Below are 14,903 nucleotides of genomic sequence, written 5' to 3' on the forward strand. Positions count from 1 at the left end.
TAATTGGGAATAGACAAACTGTAAAAAGCCCTCTGAGAAAGCCCCTCTCTAACCTTTGTTAGTAAGCTTTTCTGTAGCCTGCCTGTTGATGTATTTTCGGTTTGAACAGTGCACAACATGAAGAGACGGAACACTGGCGGCTTGTCACAATGCCCCCCGATGACATCACAATAGCGCTGCTGCCTAGAAAACAAGCTGCGCAGAAGAAGTTGTTCTTTGGGTGGGAGGGTGGGCTAGTGGAAGGAGGGGGCAATCTCTTTTTTTCCCGGGTGGTAGGGGGATGACAGGAGAAGGGAAGCGGGTGGTGAGAAAGGTACAGAGGGCAGGGTTTGGGGGCTGGGAAGGAAAGGGAAAAGATTAGGGTTTGGGGATGATGAAAGGGCTTTCTACGGGTAAGGATGGCAAAGGGTGGCAGTGACGGAAAGTCAGGCAACCTGTCCTGTCCGTCTTTTTGTATCGTGAATTGGAAAGACTGCAAGGGGGAGGGGAGTTGCTTGCGCCCTAAAGGAGGAGTTATTCAGATTCATTGCAGTGGGCGGCGGCTGCAAAACGCACCATTCTTCTTGTTTTTGCTCTGCAAAGCAGCCTTTTCAAGGGTTGGCTTGGGTGACAAAATGTCTTGTGTAGGCGTGGGTTTGTCTCCCTCTCGCTCTCTCTCCCTAAGATGTGTCCGGCATAGGCCAGGGTGCCACTCGAGGCCCAAACCAATTCTGGTTATCGCTTCTCGGCCTTTTGGCTAAGATCAAGTGTAGTATCTGTTCTTATCAGTTTAATATCTGATACGTCCCCTATCTGGGGACCATATATTAAATGGATTTTTAGAACAGGGAGATGGAAAAAGAGCTTGCTCTGTCCACTCCACGCATTGACCTGGTATTGCAGTACCTCCAGGAACGGTGCACCCCTTCTTAACCCAGTTTCCAAAAGCAGAACTCGATTCACCTGATTCATATTAGCCCGATTAGCGAATTGAAATGAATTTTTATCTAACACACTTTTTACTTGCTTTATTCATCCAAATAGCAAACTCATCACCACTCAACTTCACCAACTCTGCTATGTCCCGTGCAGTATCTTGTTGTCAGTCTAATCTAGATCATGTGTAATTGAATGGAATAGATCCCTTTTGGACAAAGTGGAGTCAGATGCTGCAGTGACCACAGGTGTGAGAGGATCTACAATTGGCATCTGGTGTTATCTCTCTGCTTCCACTCCAAATAAAGTTACCTGTTGTTACCTGAACGTCAAATACTAAGAATGGGCGGCCTATGAAAGAATTAGTACTTTCATTAAGTATACTAAACCGGCTAATTGGGAATAGACAAACTGTAAAAAGCCCTCTGAGAAAGCCCCTCTCTAACCTTTGTTAGTAAGCTTTTCTGTAGCCTGCCTGTTGATGTATTTTCGGTTTGAACAGTGCACAACATGAAGAGACGGAACACTGGCGGCTTGTCACAATGCCCCCCGATGACATCACAATAGCGCTGCTGCCTAGAAAACAAGCTGCGCAGAAGAAGTTGTTCTTTGGGTGGGAGGGTGGGCTAGTGGAAGGAGGGGGCAATCTCTTTTTTTCCCGGGTGGTAGGGGGATGACAGGAGAAGGGAAGCGGGTGGTGAGAAAGGTACAGAGGGCAGGGTTTGGGGGCTGGGAAGGAAAGGGAAAAGATTAGGGTTTGGGGATGATGAAAGGGCTTTCTACGGGTAAGGATGGCAAAGGGTGGCAGTGACGGAAAGTCAGGCAACCTGTCCTGTCCGTCTTTTTGTATCGTGAATTGGAAAGACTGCAAGGGGGAGGGGAGTTGCTTGCGCCCTAAAGGAGGAGTTATTCAGATTCATTGCAGTGGGCGGCGGCTGCAAAACGCACCATTCTTCTTGTTTTTGCTCTGCAAAGCAGCCTTTTCAAGGGTTGGCTTGGGTGACAAAATGTCTTGTGTAGGCGTGGGTTTGTCTCCCTCTCGCTCTCTCTCCCTAAGATGTGTCCGGCATAGGCCAGGGTGCCACTCGAGGCCCAAACCAATTCTGGTTATCGCTTCTCGGCCTTTTGGCTAAGATCAAGTGTAGTATCTGTTCTTATCAGTTTAATATCTGATACGTCCCCTATCTGGGGACCATATATTAAATGGATTTTTAGAACAGGGAGATGGAAAAAGAGCTTGCTCTGTCCACTCCACGCATTGACCTGGTATTGCAGTACCTCCAGGAACGGTGCACCCCTTCTTAACCCAGTTTCCAAAAGCAGAACTCGATTCACCTGATTCATATTAGCCCGATTAGCGAATTGAAATGAATTTTTATCTAACACACTTTTTACTTGCTTTATTCATCCAAATAGCAAACTCATCACCACTCAACTTCACCAACTCTGCTATGTCCCGTGCAGTATCTTGTTGTCAGTCTAATCTAGATCATGTGTAATTGAATGGAATAGATCCCTTTTGGACAAAGTGGAGTCAGATGCTGCAGTGACCACAGGTGTGAGAGGATCTACAATTGGCATCTGGTGTTATCTCTCTGCTTCCACTCCAAATAAAGTTACCTGTTGTTACCTGAACGTCAAATACTAAGAATGGGCGGCCTATGAAAGAATTAGTACTTTCATTAAGTATACTAAACCGGCTAATTGGGAATAGACAAACTGTAAAAAGCCCTCTGAGAAAGCCCCTCTCTAACCTTTGTTAGTAAGCTTTTCTGTAGCCTGCCTGTTGATGTATTTTCGGTTTGAACAGTGCACAACATGAAGAGACGGAACACTGGCGGCTTGTCACAATGCCCCCCGATGACATCACAATAGCGCTGCTGCCTAGAAAACAAGCTGCGCAGAAGAAGTTGTTCTTTGGGTGGGAGGGTGGGCTAGTGGAAGGAGGGGGCAATCTCTTTTTTTCCCGGGTGGTAGGGGGATGACAGGAGAAGGGAAGCGGGTGGTGAGAAAGGTACAGAGGGCAGGGTTTGGGGGCTGGGAAGGAAAGGGAAAAGATTAGGGTTTGGGGATGATGAAAGGGCTTTCTACGGGTAAGGATGGCAAAGGGTGGCAGTGACGGAAAGTCAGGCAACCTGTCCTGTCCGTCTTTTTGTATCGTGAATTGGAAAGACTGCAAGGGGGAGGGGAGTTGCTTGCGCCCTAAAGGAGGAGTTATTCAGATTCATTGCAGTGGGCGGCGGCTGCAAAACGCACCATTCTTCTTGTTTTTGCTCTGCAAAGCAGCCTTTTCAAGGGTTGGCTTGGGTGACAAAATGTCTTGTGTAGGCGTGGGTTTGTCTCCCTCTCGCTCTCTCTCCCTAAGATGTGTCCGGCATAGGCCAGGGTGCCACTCGAGGCCCAAACCAATTCTGGTTATCGCTTCTCGGCCTTTTGGCTAAGATCAAGTGTAGTATCTGTGAGGCTCGGCAGATGCAATGCACACTGGAAGGTTGCGCTTGCTAGTACTCTGGATGTATAGTATATTCATCTAGAGGAAAACATGGCCCTACCAGGATCGAGGCTATTAGACTGAGTAAGTGTGGGGGCTATGGTGCAATGTGCCCCAGGACTGACGACCCTGGAGTGAGTCTGAGCTTGCTGGCTTGGGACCCCGGCGAGCCTTGGGCTCTGTAGCACACCGTACCTTGCCCTTTCATACTTTCTGAGCATATTGCTCTATCCCGGCCTTCTGGCTAGGAAGGGAAATTTTTATAATCATGGTCGGAGGTCCGTTCAGCTTTGGGCTGAGAAACCAACACCCGGTTGGAGGTCCGGGTCAGCTTCGGCTGAGAAACCAACACCCGGTTGGAGGTCCGGGTCAGCTTCGGCTGAGAAACCAACACCCGGTTGGAGGTCCGGTTAGCCTTGGGCTGAGAAGCCAACACCGGTTGACGGTCCGGGCAGTTTCGGCTGCGAAACCAACAACTAGTAGCTCTCTACTCCACTTGGGTAAGATGCCTGGGTGGACGCTGGGAGCAACGACAAGGCTCAACCAGGCTTCGGCTTGGGGGAGCACCGAAGATCCCTGACCCTTGCTGTGGCCTTCTGGCTCGGAGGGACGGGGTTGATTTTTGGGGACCCTCTCCTCACGGAGGGGTCCACACGAATCCTAGCCTTTGCACTGTTTTTGGTGTGACTTCGGTCATGCATTTTTTGCGGTGCTTTGGAAAGCTTCATTAAATCAAAAATCTGTTCTTATCAGTTTAATATCTGATACGTCCCCTATCTGGGGACCATATATTAAATGGATTTTTAGAACAGGGAGATGGAAAAAGAGCTTGCTCTGTCCACTCCACGCATTGACCTGGTATTGCAGTACCTCCAGGAACGGTGCACCCCTTCTTAACCCAGTTTCCAAAAGCAGAACTCGATTCACCTGATTCATATTAGCCCGATTAGCGAATTGAAATGAATTTTTATCTAACACACTTTTTACTTGCTTTATTCATCCAAATAGCAAACTCATCACCACTCAACTTCACCAACTCTGCTATGTCCCGTGCAGTATCTTGTTGTCAGTCTAATCTAGATCATGTGTAATTGAATGGAATAGATCCCTTTTGGACAAAGTGGAGTCAGATGCTGCAGTGACCACAGGTGTGAGAGGATCTACAATTGGCATCTGGTGTTATCTCTCTGCTTCCACTCCAAATAAAGTTACCTGTTGTTACCTGAACGTCAAATACTAAGAATGGGCGGCCTATGAAAGAATTAGTACTTTCATTAAGTATACTAAACCGGCTAATTGGGAATAGACAAACTGTAAAAAGCCCTCTGAGAAAGCCCCTCTCTAACCTTTGTTAGTAAGCTTTTCTGTAGCCTGCCTGTTGATGTATTTTCGGTTTGAACAGTGCACAACATGAAGAGACGGAACACTGGCGGCTTGTCACAATGCCCCCCGATGACATCACAATAGCGCTGCTGCCTAGAAAACAAGCTGCGCAGAAGAAGTTGTTCTTTGGGTGGGAGGGTGGGCTAGTGGAAGGAGGGGGCAATCTCTTTTTTTCCCGGGTGGTAGGGGGATGACAGGAGAAGGGAAGCGGGTGGTGAGAAAGGTACAGAGGGCAGGGTTTGGGGGCTGGGAAGGAAAGGGAAAAGATTAGGGTTTGGGGATGATGAAAGGGCTTTCTACGGGTAAGGATGGCAAAGGGTGGCAGTGACGGAAAGTCAGGCAACCTGTCCTGTCCGTCTTTTTGTATCGTGAATTGGAAAGACTGCAAGGGGGAGGGGAGTTGCTTGCGCCCTAAAGGAGGAGTTATTCAGATTCATTGCAGTGGGCGGCGGCTGCAAAACGCACCATTCTTCTTGTTTTTGCTCTGCAAAGCAGCCTTTTCAAGGGTTGGCTTGGGTGACAAAATGTCTTGTGTAGGCGTGGGTTTGTCTCCCTCTCGCTCTCTCTCCCTAAGATGTGTCCGGCATAGGCCAGGGTGCCACTCGAGGCCCAAACCAATTCTGGTTATCGCTTCTCGGCCTTTTGGCTAAGATCAAGTGTAGTCCCTTCATTGGGTTTGCCTTGGTCTTGGCTGGGAGGGGCCCGGGCTTGCACAACCGCCGGCCTCGGGGATTGTTGCGCCTTTTGGTGCTTACGTCCCCTTATGGCTGGTGGTTCCTGGGCTCGGGAGGCGATCACCTGCGGCACTGCGCTTTTGTGTGGTGGCCGATGACCGTTTTCTGAAATTTGCGGATGAAATCTCATCTGTTCTTATCAGTTTAATATCTGATACGTCCCCTATCTGGGGACCATATATTATATGGATTTTTAGAACAGGGAGATGGAAAAAGAGCTTGCTCTGTCCACTCCACGCATTGACCTGGTATTGCAGTACCTCCAGGAACGGTGCACCCCTTCTTAACCCAGTTTCCAAAAGCAGAACTCGATTCACCTGATTCATATTAGCCCGATTAGCGAATTGAAATGAATTTTTATCTAACACACTTTTTACTTGCTTTATTCATCCAAATAGCAAACTCATCACCACTCAACTTCACCAACTCTGCTATGTCCCGTGCAGTATCTTGTTGTCAGTCTAATCTAGATCATGTGTAATTGAATGGAATAGATCCCTTTTGGACAAAGTGGAGTCAGATGCTGCAGTGACCACAGGTGTGAGAGGATCTACAATTGGCATCTGGTGTTATCTCTCTGCTTCCACTCCAAATAAAGTTACCTGTTGTTACCTGAACGTCAAATACTAAGAATGGGCGGCCTATGAAAGAATTAGTACTTTCATTAAGTATACTAAACCGGCTAATTGGGAATAGACAAACTGTAAAAAGCCCTCTGAGAAAGCCCCTCTCTAACCTTTGTTAGTAAGCTTTTCTGTAGCCTGCCTGTTGATGTATTTTCGGTTTGAACAGTGCACAACATGAAGAGACGGAACACTGGCGGCTTGTCACAATGCCCCCCGATGACATCACAATAGCGCTGCTGCCTAGAAAACAAGCTGCGCAGAAGAAGTTGTTCTTTGGGTGGGAGGGTGGGCTAGTGGAAGGAGGGGGCAATCTCTTTTTTTCCCGGGTGGTAGGGGGATGACAGGAGAAGGGAAGCGGATGGTGAGAAAGGTACAGAGGGCAGGGTTTGGGGGCTGGGAAGGAAAGGGAAAAGATTAGGGTTTGGGGATGATGAAAGGGCTTTCTACGGGTAAGGATGGCAAAGGGTGGCAGTGACGGAAAGTCAGGCAACCTGTCCTGTCCGTCTTTTTGTATCGTGAATTGGAAAGACTGCAAGGGGGAGGGGAGTTGCTTGCGCCCTAAAGGAGGAGTTATTCAGATTCATTGCAGTGGGCGGCGGCTGCAAAACGCACCATTCTTCTTGTTTTTGCTCTGCAAAGCAGCCTTTTCAAGGGTTGGCTTGGGTGACAAAATGTCTTGTGTAGGCGTGGGTTTGTCTCCCTCTCGCTCTCTCTCCCTAAGATGTGTCCGGCATAGGCCAGGGTGCCACTCGAGGCCCAAACCAATTCTGGTTATCGCTTCTCGGCCTTTTGGCTAAGATCATGTGTAGTGTTGTTCGAAGAGGTGGTTTAAGCTCCAGGCCACCTTAGTACAATGATACAATGCACACTGGAAGGTTGCGCTTGCTAGTACTCTGGGTGGATAGTATATTCATCTAGAGGAAAACATGGCCCTACCAGGATCAAGGCTATTAGACTGAGTAAGGGTGGGGGGCTATGGTACAACGTGCCCCAGGACTGACGACCCTGGAGTGAGTCTGAGCTTGCTGGCTTGGGACCCCGGCAAGCCTTGGGCTCTGTAGCACACCGTACCTTGCCTTTTCATACTTTTTGAGCATATTACCCTATCCCGGCCTTCTGGCTAGGAAGGGAAATTTTTATAATCCCGGTCGGAGGTCTGGTCAGCTTTGGGCTGAGAAACTAACACCCGGTTGGAGGTCCGGGTCAGCTTCGGCTGAGAAACCAACACCCGGTTGGAGGTCTGGGTCAGCTTCGGCTGAGAAACCAACACCCGGTTGGAGGTCCGGTTAGCCTTGGGCTGAGAAACCAACACCGGTTGACGGTCCGGGCAGTTTCGGCTGCGAAACCAACAACTAGCAGCTCTCTACTCCACTTGGGTAAGATGCCTGGGTGGACGCTGGGAGCAACGACAAGGCTCAACCAGGCTTCGGCTTGGGGGAGCACCGAAGATCCCTGACCCTTGCTGTGGCCTTCTGGCTCGGAGGGACGGGGTTGATTTTTGGGGACCCTCTCCTCACGGTGGGGTCCACACGAATCCTAGCCTTTGCACTGTTTTTGGTGTGACTTCGGTCATGCATTTTTTGTGGTGCTTTGGAAAGCTTCATTAAATCAAAATCTGTTCTTATCAGTTTAATATCTGATACGTCCCCTATCTGGGGACCATATATTAAATGGATTTTTAGAACAGGGAGATGGAAAAAGAGCTTGCTCTGTCCACTCCACGCATTGACCTGGTATTGCAGTACCTCCAGGAACGGTGCACCCCTTCTTAACCCAGTTTCCAAAAGCAGAACTCGATTCACCTGATTCATATTAGCCCGATTAGCGAATTGAAATGAATTTTTATCTAACACACTTTTTACTTGCTTTATTCATCCAAATAGCAAACTCATCACCACTCAACTTCACCAACTCTGCTATGTCCCGTGCAGTATCTTGTTGTCAGTCTAATCTAGATCATGTGTAATTGAATGGAATAGATCCCTTTTGGACAAAGTGGAGTCAGATGCTGCAGTGACCACAGGTGTGAGAGGATCTACAATTGGCATCTGGTGTTATCTCTCTGCTTCCACTCCAAATAAAGTTACCTGTTGTTACCTGAACGTCAAATACTAAGAATGGGCGGCCTATGAAAGAATTAGTACTTTCATTAAGTATACTAAACCGGCTAATTGGGAATAGACAAACTGTAAAAAGCCCTCTGAGAAAGCCCCTCTCTAACCTTTGTTAGTAAGCTTTTCTGTAGCCTGCCTGTTGATGTATTTTCGGTTTGAACAGTGCACAACATGAAGAGACGGAACACTGGCGGCTTGTCACAATGCCCCCCGATGACATCACAATAGCGCTGCTGCCTAGAAAACAAGCTGCGCAGAAGAAGTTGTTCTTTGGGTGGGAGGGTGGGCTAGTGGAAGGAGGGGGCAATCTCTTTTTTTCCCGGGTGGTAGGGGGATGACAGGAGAAGGGAAGCGGGTGGTGAGAAAGGTACAGAGGGCAGGGTTTGGGGGCTGGGAAGGAAAGGGAAAAGATTAGGGTTTGGGGATGATGAAAGGGCTTTCTACGGGTAAGGATGGCAAAGGGTGGCAGTGACGGAAAGTCAGGCAACCTGTCCTGTCCGTCTTTTTGTATCGTGAATTGGAAAGACTGCAAGGGGGAGGGGAGTTGCTTGCGCCCTAAAGGAGGAGTTATTCAGATTCATTGCAGTGGGCGGCGGCTGCAAAACGCACCATTCTTCTTGTCTTTGCTCTGCAAAGCAGCCTTTTCAAGGGTTGGCTTGGGTGACAAAATGTCTTGTGTAGGCGTGGGTTTGTCTCCCTCTCGCTCTCTCTCCCTAAGATGTGTCCGGCATAGGCCAGGGTGCCACTCGAGGCCCAAACCAATTCTGGTTATCGCTTCTCGGCCTTTTGGCTAAGATCAAGTGTAGTATCTGTTCTTATCAGTTTAATATCTGATACGTCCCCTATCTGGGGACCATATATTAAATGGATTTTTAGAACAGGGAGATGGAAAAAGAGCTTGCTCTGTCCACTCCACGCATTGACCTGGTATTGCAGTACCTCCAGGAACGGTGCACCCCTTCTTAACCCAGTTTCCAAAAGCAGAACTCGATTCACCTGATTCATATTAGCCCGATTAGCGAATTGAAATGAATTTTTATCTAACACACTTTTTACTTGCTTTATTCATCCAAATAGCAAACTCATCACCACTCAACTTCACCAACTCTGCTATGTCCCGTGCAGTATCTTGTTGTCAGTCTAATCTAGATCATGTGTAATTGAATGGAATAGATCCCTTTTGGACAAAGTGGAGTCAGATGCTGCAGTGACCACAGGTGTGAGAGGATCTACAATTGGCATCTGGTGTTATCTCTCTGCTTCCACTCCAAATAAAGTTACCTGTTGTTACCTGAACGTCAAATACTAAGAATGGGCGGCCTATGAAAGAATTAGTACTTTCATTAAGTATACTAAACCGGCTAATTGGGAATAGACAAACTGTAAAAAGCCCTCTGAGAAAGCCCCTCTCTAACCTTTGTTAGTAAGCTTTTCTGTAGCCTGCCTGTTGATGTATTTTCGGTTTGAACAGTGCACAACATGAAGAGACGGAACACTGGCGGCTTGTCACAATGCCCCCCGATGACATCACAATAGCGCTGCTGCCTAGAAAACAAGCTGCGCAGAAGAAGTTGTTCTTTGGGTGGGAGGGTGGGCTAGTGGAAGGAGGGGGCAATCTCTTTTTTTCCCGGGTGGTAGGGGGATGACAGGAGAAGGGAAGCGGGTGGTGAGAAAGGTACAGAGGGCAGGGTTTGGGGGCTGGGAAGGAAAGGGAAAAGATTAGGGTTTGGGGATGATGAAAGGGCTTTCTACGGGTAAGGATGGCAAAGGGTGGCAGTGACGGAAAGTCAGGCAACCTGTCCTGTCCGTCTTTTTGTATCGTGAATTGGAAAGACTGCAAGGGGGAGGGGAGTTGCTTGCGCCCTAAAGGAGGAGTTATTCAGATTCATTGCAGTGGGCGGCGGCTGCAAAACGCACCATTCTTCTTGTTTTTGCTCTGCAAAGCAGCCTTTTCAAGGGTTGGCTTGGGTGACAAAATGTCTTGTGTAGGCGTGGGTTTGTCTCCCTCTCGCTCTCTCTCCCTAAGATGTGTCCGGCATAGGCCAGGGTGCCACTCGAGGCCCAAACCAATTCTGGTTATCGCTTCTCGGCCTTTTGGCTAAGATCAAGTGTAGTATCTGTTCTTATCAGTTTAATATCTGATACGTCCCCTATCTGGGGACCATATATTAAATGGATTTTTAGAACAGGGAGATGGAAAAAGAGCTTGCTCTGTCCACTCCACGCATTGACCTGGTATTGCAGTACCTCCAGGAACGGTGCACCCCTTCTTAACCCAGTTTCCAAAAGCAGAACTCGATTCACCTGATTCATATTAGCCCGATTAGCGAATTGAAATGAATTTTTATCTAACACACTTTTTACTTGCTTTATTCATCCAAATAGCAAACTCATCACCACTCAACTTCACCAACTCTGCTATGTCCCGTGCAGTATCTTGTTGTCAGTCTAATCTAGATCATGTGTAATTGAATGGAATAGATCCCTTTTGGACAAAGTGGAGTCAGATGCTGCAGTGACCACAGGTGTGAGAGGATCTACAATTGGCATCTGGTGTTATCTCTCTGCTTCCACTCCAAATAAAGTTACCTGTTGTTACCTGAACGTCAAATACTAAGAATGGGCGGCCTATGAAAGAATTAGTACTTTCATTAAGTATACTAAACCGGCTAATTGGGAATAGACAAACTGTAAAAAGCCCTCTGAGAAAGCCCCTCTCTAACCTTTGTTAGTAAGCTTTTCTGTAGCCTGCCTGTTGATGTATTTTCGGTTTGAACAGTGCACAACATGAAGAGACGGAACACTGGCGGCTTGTCACAATGCCCCCCGATGACATCACAATAGCGCTGCTGCCTAGAAAACAAGCTGCGCAGAAGAAGTTGTTCTTTGGGTGGGAGGGTGGGCTAGTGGAAGGAGGGGGCAATCTCTTTTTTTCCCGGGTGGTAGGGGGATGACAGGAGAAGGGAAGCGGGTGGTGAGAAAGGTACAGAGGGCAGGGTTTGGGGGCTGGGAAGGAAAGGGAAAAGATTAGGGTTTGGGGATGATGAAAGGGCTTTCTACGGGTAAGGATGGCAAAGGGTGGCAGTGACGGAAAGTCAGGCAACCTGTCCTGTCCGTCTTTTTGTATCGTGAATTGGAAAGACTGCAAGGGGGAGGGGAGTTGCTTGCGCCCTAAAGGAGGAGTTATTCAGATTCATTGCAGTGGGCGGCGGCTGCAAAACGCACCATTCTTCTTGTTTTTGCTCTGCAAAGCAGCCTTTTCAAGGGTTGGCTTGGGTGACAAAATGTCTTGTGTAGGCGTGGGTTTGTCTCCCTCTCGCTCTCTCTCCCTAAGATGTGTCCGGCATAGGCCAGGGTGCCACTCGAGGCCCAAACCAATTCTGGTTATCGCTTCTCGGCCTTTTGGCTAAGATCAAGTGTAGTATCATTCGAAAAGGTGGTTTAAGGCTCCGGCCACCTAAGTACAATGATGCAATGCACACTGGAAGGTTGCGCTTGTTAGTACTTTGGGAGGATAGTATATCCATCTAGAGGAAACCATGGCCCTACCAGGATCGAGGCTATTAGACTGAGTAAGTGTGGGGGTTATGGTGCAATGTGCCCCAGGAATGGACACCCTGGAGGGAGTCTGAACTTGCTAGGTTGGGACCCTGGTAAGCCTCAGACTCTGTCGCACGCCGCGCCTTGCCTATTCATACTTTTTAAGCATATTGCCCTATCCCGGCCTTCTGGCTAAGAAGGGAAATTTTTATAATCCCGGTCGGAGGTCCGGTCAGCTTTGGGCTGAGAAACCAACACCCGGTTGGAGGTCCGGGTCAGCTTTGGCTGAGAAACCAACACCCGGTTGGAGGTCCGGTTAGCCTTGGGCTGAGAAACCAACACCCGGTTGGAGGTCCGGTCAGCCTTGGGCTGAGAAACCAACACCCGGTTGGAGGTCCGGTCAGCCTTGGGCTGAGAAACCAACACCGGTTGACGGTCCGGGCAGTCTCGGCTGCGAAACCAACGACTAGTAGCTCCCTACTCCACTTGGGTAAGATGCCTCGGTGGACGCTGGGAGCAACAACAAGGCTCAACCAGGCTTCGGCTTGGGGGAGCACCGAAGATCCCTGACCCTCGCTGTGGCCTTCTGGCTCGGAGGGACGGGGTTGATTTTTGGGGATCCTCTTCTCACGGAGGGGTCCACACGAATCCTAGCCTTTGCACTGTTTTTGGTGTGACTTCGGTCATGCATTTTTGCGGTGCTTTGGAAAGCTTCATTAAATCAAAATCTGTTCTTATCAGTTTAATATCTGATACGTCCCCTATCTGGGGACCATATATTAAATGGATTTTTAGAACAGGGAGATGGAAAAAGAGCTTGCTCTGTCCACTCCACGCATTGACCTGGTATTGCAGTACCTCCAGGAACGGTGCACCCCTTCTTAACCCAGTTTCCAAAAGCAGAACTCGATTCACCTGATTCATATTAGCCCGATTAGCGAATTGAAATGAATTTTTATCTAACACACTTTTTACTTGCTTTATTCATCCAAATAGCAAACTCATCACCACTCAACTTCACCAACTCTGCTATGTCCCGTGCAGTATCTTGTTGTCAGTCTAATCTAGATCATGTGTAATTGAATGGAATAGATCCCTTTTGGACAAAGTGGAGTCAGATGCTGCAGTGACCACAGGTGTGAGAGGATCTACAATTGGCATCTGGTGTTATCTCTCTGCTTCCACTCCAAATAAAGTTACCTGTTGTTACCTGAACGTCAAATACTAAGAATGGGCGGCCTATGAAAGAATTAGTACTTTCATTAAGTATACTAAACCGGCTAATTGGGAATAGACAAACTGTAAAAAGCCCTCTGAGAAAGCCCCTCTCTAACCTTTGTTAGTAAGCTTTTCTGTAGCCTGCCTGTTGATGTATTTTCGGTTTGAACAGTGCACAACATGAAGAGACGGAACACTGGCGGCTTGTCACAATGCCCCCCGATGACATCACAATAGCGCTGCTGCCTAGAAAACAAGCTGCGCAGAAGAAGTTGTTCTTTGGGTGGGAGGGTGGGCTAGTGGAAGGAGGGGGCAATCTCTTTTTTTCCCGGGTGGTAGGGGGATGACAGGAGAAGGGAAGCGGGTGGTGAGAAAGGTACAGAGGGCAGGGTTTGGGGGCTGGGAAGGAAAGGGAAAAGATTAGGGTTTGGGGATGATGAAAGGGCTTTCTACGAGTAAGGATGGCAAAGGGTGGCAGTGACGGAAAGTCAGGCAACCTGTCCTGTCCGTCTTTTTGTATCGTGAATTGGAAAGACTGCAAGGGGGAGGGGAGTTGCTTGCGCCCTAAAGGAGGAGTTATTCAGATTCATTGCAGTGGGCGGCGGCTGCAAAACGCACCATTCTTCTTGTTTTTGCTCTGCAAAGCAGCCTTTTCAAGGGTTGGCTTGGGTGACAAAATGTCTTGTGTAGGCGTGGGTTTGTCTCCCTCTCGCTCTCTCTCCCTAAGATGTGTCCGGCATAGGCCAGGGTGCCACTCGAGGCCCAAACCAATTCTGGTTATCGCTTCTCGGCCTTTTGGCTAAGATCAAGTGTAGTTTGGGAGGGTACTACCTTGGTTGGTGCTGAAAGGTGCCAGGGTATTGCACAACTGCTGACCTTGGGGGAGTGTGCATCGTAGGATGTCATAGCCCTCTTGTGACGGACAGTTACCTGGGCAACGAGAGGCGGTCACTTTATTATTTTCAAACTCATCCTTCAAAAAAAAAAAAAAAAAAAAAAAAAAAAAAAAAATCTGTTCTTATCAGTTTAATATCTGATACGTCCCCTATCTGGGGACCATATATTAAATGGATTTTTAGAACAGGGAGATGGAAAAAGAGCTTGCTCTGTCCACTCCACGCATTGACCTGGTATTGCAGTACCTCCAGGAACGGTGCACCCCTTCTTAACCCAGTTTCCAAAAGCAGAACTCGATTCACCTGATTCATATTAGCCCGATTAGCGAATTGAAATGAATTTTTATCTAACACACTTTTTACTTGCTTTATTCATCCAAATAGCAAACTCATCACCACTCAACTTCACCAACTCTGCTATGTCCCGTGCAGTATCTTGTTGTCAGTCTAATCTAGATCATGTGTAATTGAATGGAATAGATCCCTTTTGGACAAAGTGGAGTCAGATGCTGCAGTGACCACAGGTGTGAGAGGATCTACAATTGGCATCTGGTGTTATCTCTCTGCTTCCACTCCAAATAAAGTTACCTGTTGTTACCTGAACGTCAAATACTAAGAATGGGCGGCCTATGAAAGAATTAGTACTTTCATTAAGTATACTAAACCGGCTAATTGGGAATAGACAAACTGTAAAAAGCCCTCTGAGAAAGCCCCTCTCTAACCTTTGTTAGTAAGCTTTTCTGTAGCCTGCCTGTTGATGTATTTTCGGTTTGAACAGTGCACAACATGAAGAGACGGAACACTGGCGGCTTGTCACAATGCCCCCCGATGACATCACAATAGCGCTGCTGCCTAGAAAACAAGCTGCGCAGAAGAAGTTGTTCTTTGGGTGGGAGGGTGGGCTAGTGGAAGGAGGGGGCAATCTCTTTTTTTCCCGGGTGGTAGGGGGATGACAGGAGAAGGGAAGCGGGTGGTGAGAAAGGTAC

General features: G+C 48.1%; 8 non-coding genes and 2 pseudogenes across 8 annotated transcripts; all 10 read left to right on the top strand.

The window, feature by feature from the left end:
* The first annotated feature begins 716 nt into the window (after positions 1-716).
* On the top strand, positions 717-907 carry LOC142252426 (U2 spliceosomal RNA). Its single transcript, XR_012725804.1, has one exon. It is a non-coding gene; the product is annotated as a U2 spliceosomal RNA (small nuclear RNA).
* A 1,117-nt stretch (positions 908-2,024) lies between these two features.
* LOC142252427 (U2 spliceosomal RNA) lies at positions 2,025-2,215 on the top strand. The gene has a single exon (XR_012725805.1). It is a non-coding gene; the product is annotated as a U2 spliceosomal RNA (small nuclear RNA).
* A 1,117-nt stretch (positions 2,216-3,332) lies between these two features.
* Positions 3,333-3,459, top strand: LOC142253650 (U2 spliceosomal RNA; annotated as a pseudogene).
* A 646-nt stretch (positions 3,460-4,105) lies between these two features.
* LOC142253059 (U2 spliceosomal RNA) lies at positions 4,106-4,298 on the top strand. The gene has a single exon (XR_012726381.1). It is a non-coding gene; the product is annotated as a U2 spliceosomal RNA (small nuclear RNA).
* A 1,322-nt stretch (positions 4,299-5,620) lies between these two features.
* On the top strand, positions 5,621-5,805 carry LOC142253336 (U2 spliceosomal RNA). Its single transcript, XR_012726635.1, has one exon. It is a non-coding gene; the product is annotated as a U2 spliceosomal RNA (small nuclear RNA).
* A 1,915-nt stretch (positions 5,806-7,720) lies between these two features.
* LOC142253099 (U2 spliceosomal RNA) lies at positions 7,721-7,916 on the top strand. The gene has a single exon (XR_012726419.1). It is a non-coding gene; the product is annotated as a U2 spliceosomal RNA (small nuclear RNA).
* A 1,117-nt stretch (positions 7,917-9,033) lies between these two features.
* Positions 9,034-9,224, top strand: LOC142252428 (U2 spliceosomal RNA). The gene has a single exon (XR_012725806.1). It is a non-coding gene; the product is annotated as a U2 spliceosomal RNA (small nuclear RNA).
* A 1,117-nt stretch (positions 9,225-10,341) lies between these two features.
* Positions 10,342-10,532, top strand: LOC142252429 (U2 spliceosomal RNA). Its single transcript, XR_012725807.1, has one exon. It is a non-coding gene; the product is annotated as a U2 spliceosomal RNA (small nuclear RNA).
* A 1,956-nt stretch (positions 10,533-12,488) lies between these two features.
* LOC142253088 (U2 spliceosomal RNA) lies at positions 12,489-12,683 on the top strand. The gene has a single exon (XR_012726408.1). It is a non-coding gene; the product is annotated as a U2 spliceosomal RNA (small nuclear RNA).
* Positions 12,684-13,976: 1,293 nt separating this feature from the next.
* On the top strand, positions 13,977-14,185 carry LOC142253513 (U2 spliceosomal RNA; annotated as a pseudogene).
* Positions 14,186-14,903: the final 718 nt, after the last annotated feature.

This window comes from Anomaloglossus baeobatrachus, chromosome 9, assembly GCF_048569485.1.
Source record: "Anomaloglossus baeobatrachus isolate aAnoBae1 chromosome 9, aAnoBae1.hap1, whole genome shotgun sequence".
NCBI classification, from domain to species: domain Eukaryota; kingdom Metazoa; phylum Chordata; class Amphibia; order Anura; family Aromobatidae; genus Anomaloglossus; species Anomaloglossus baeobatrachus.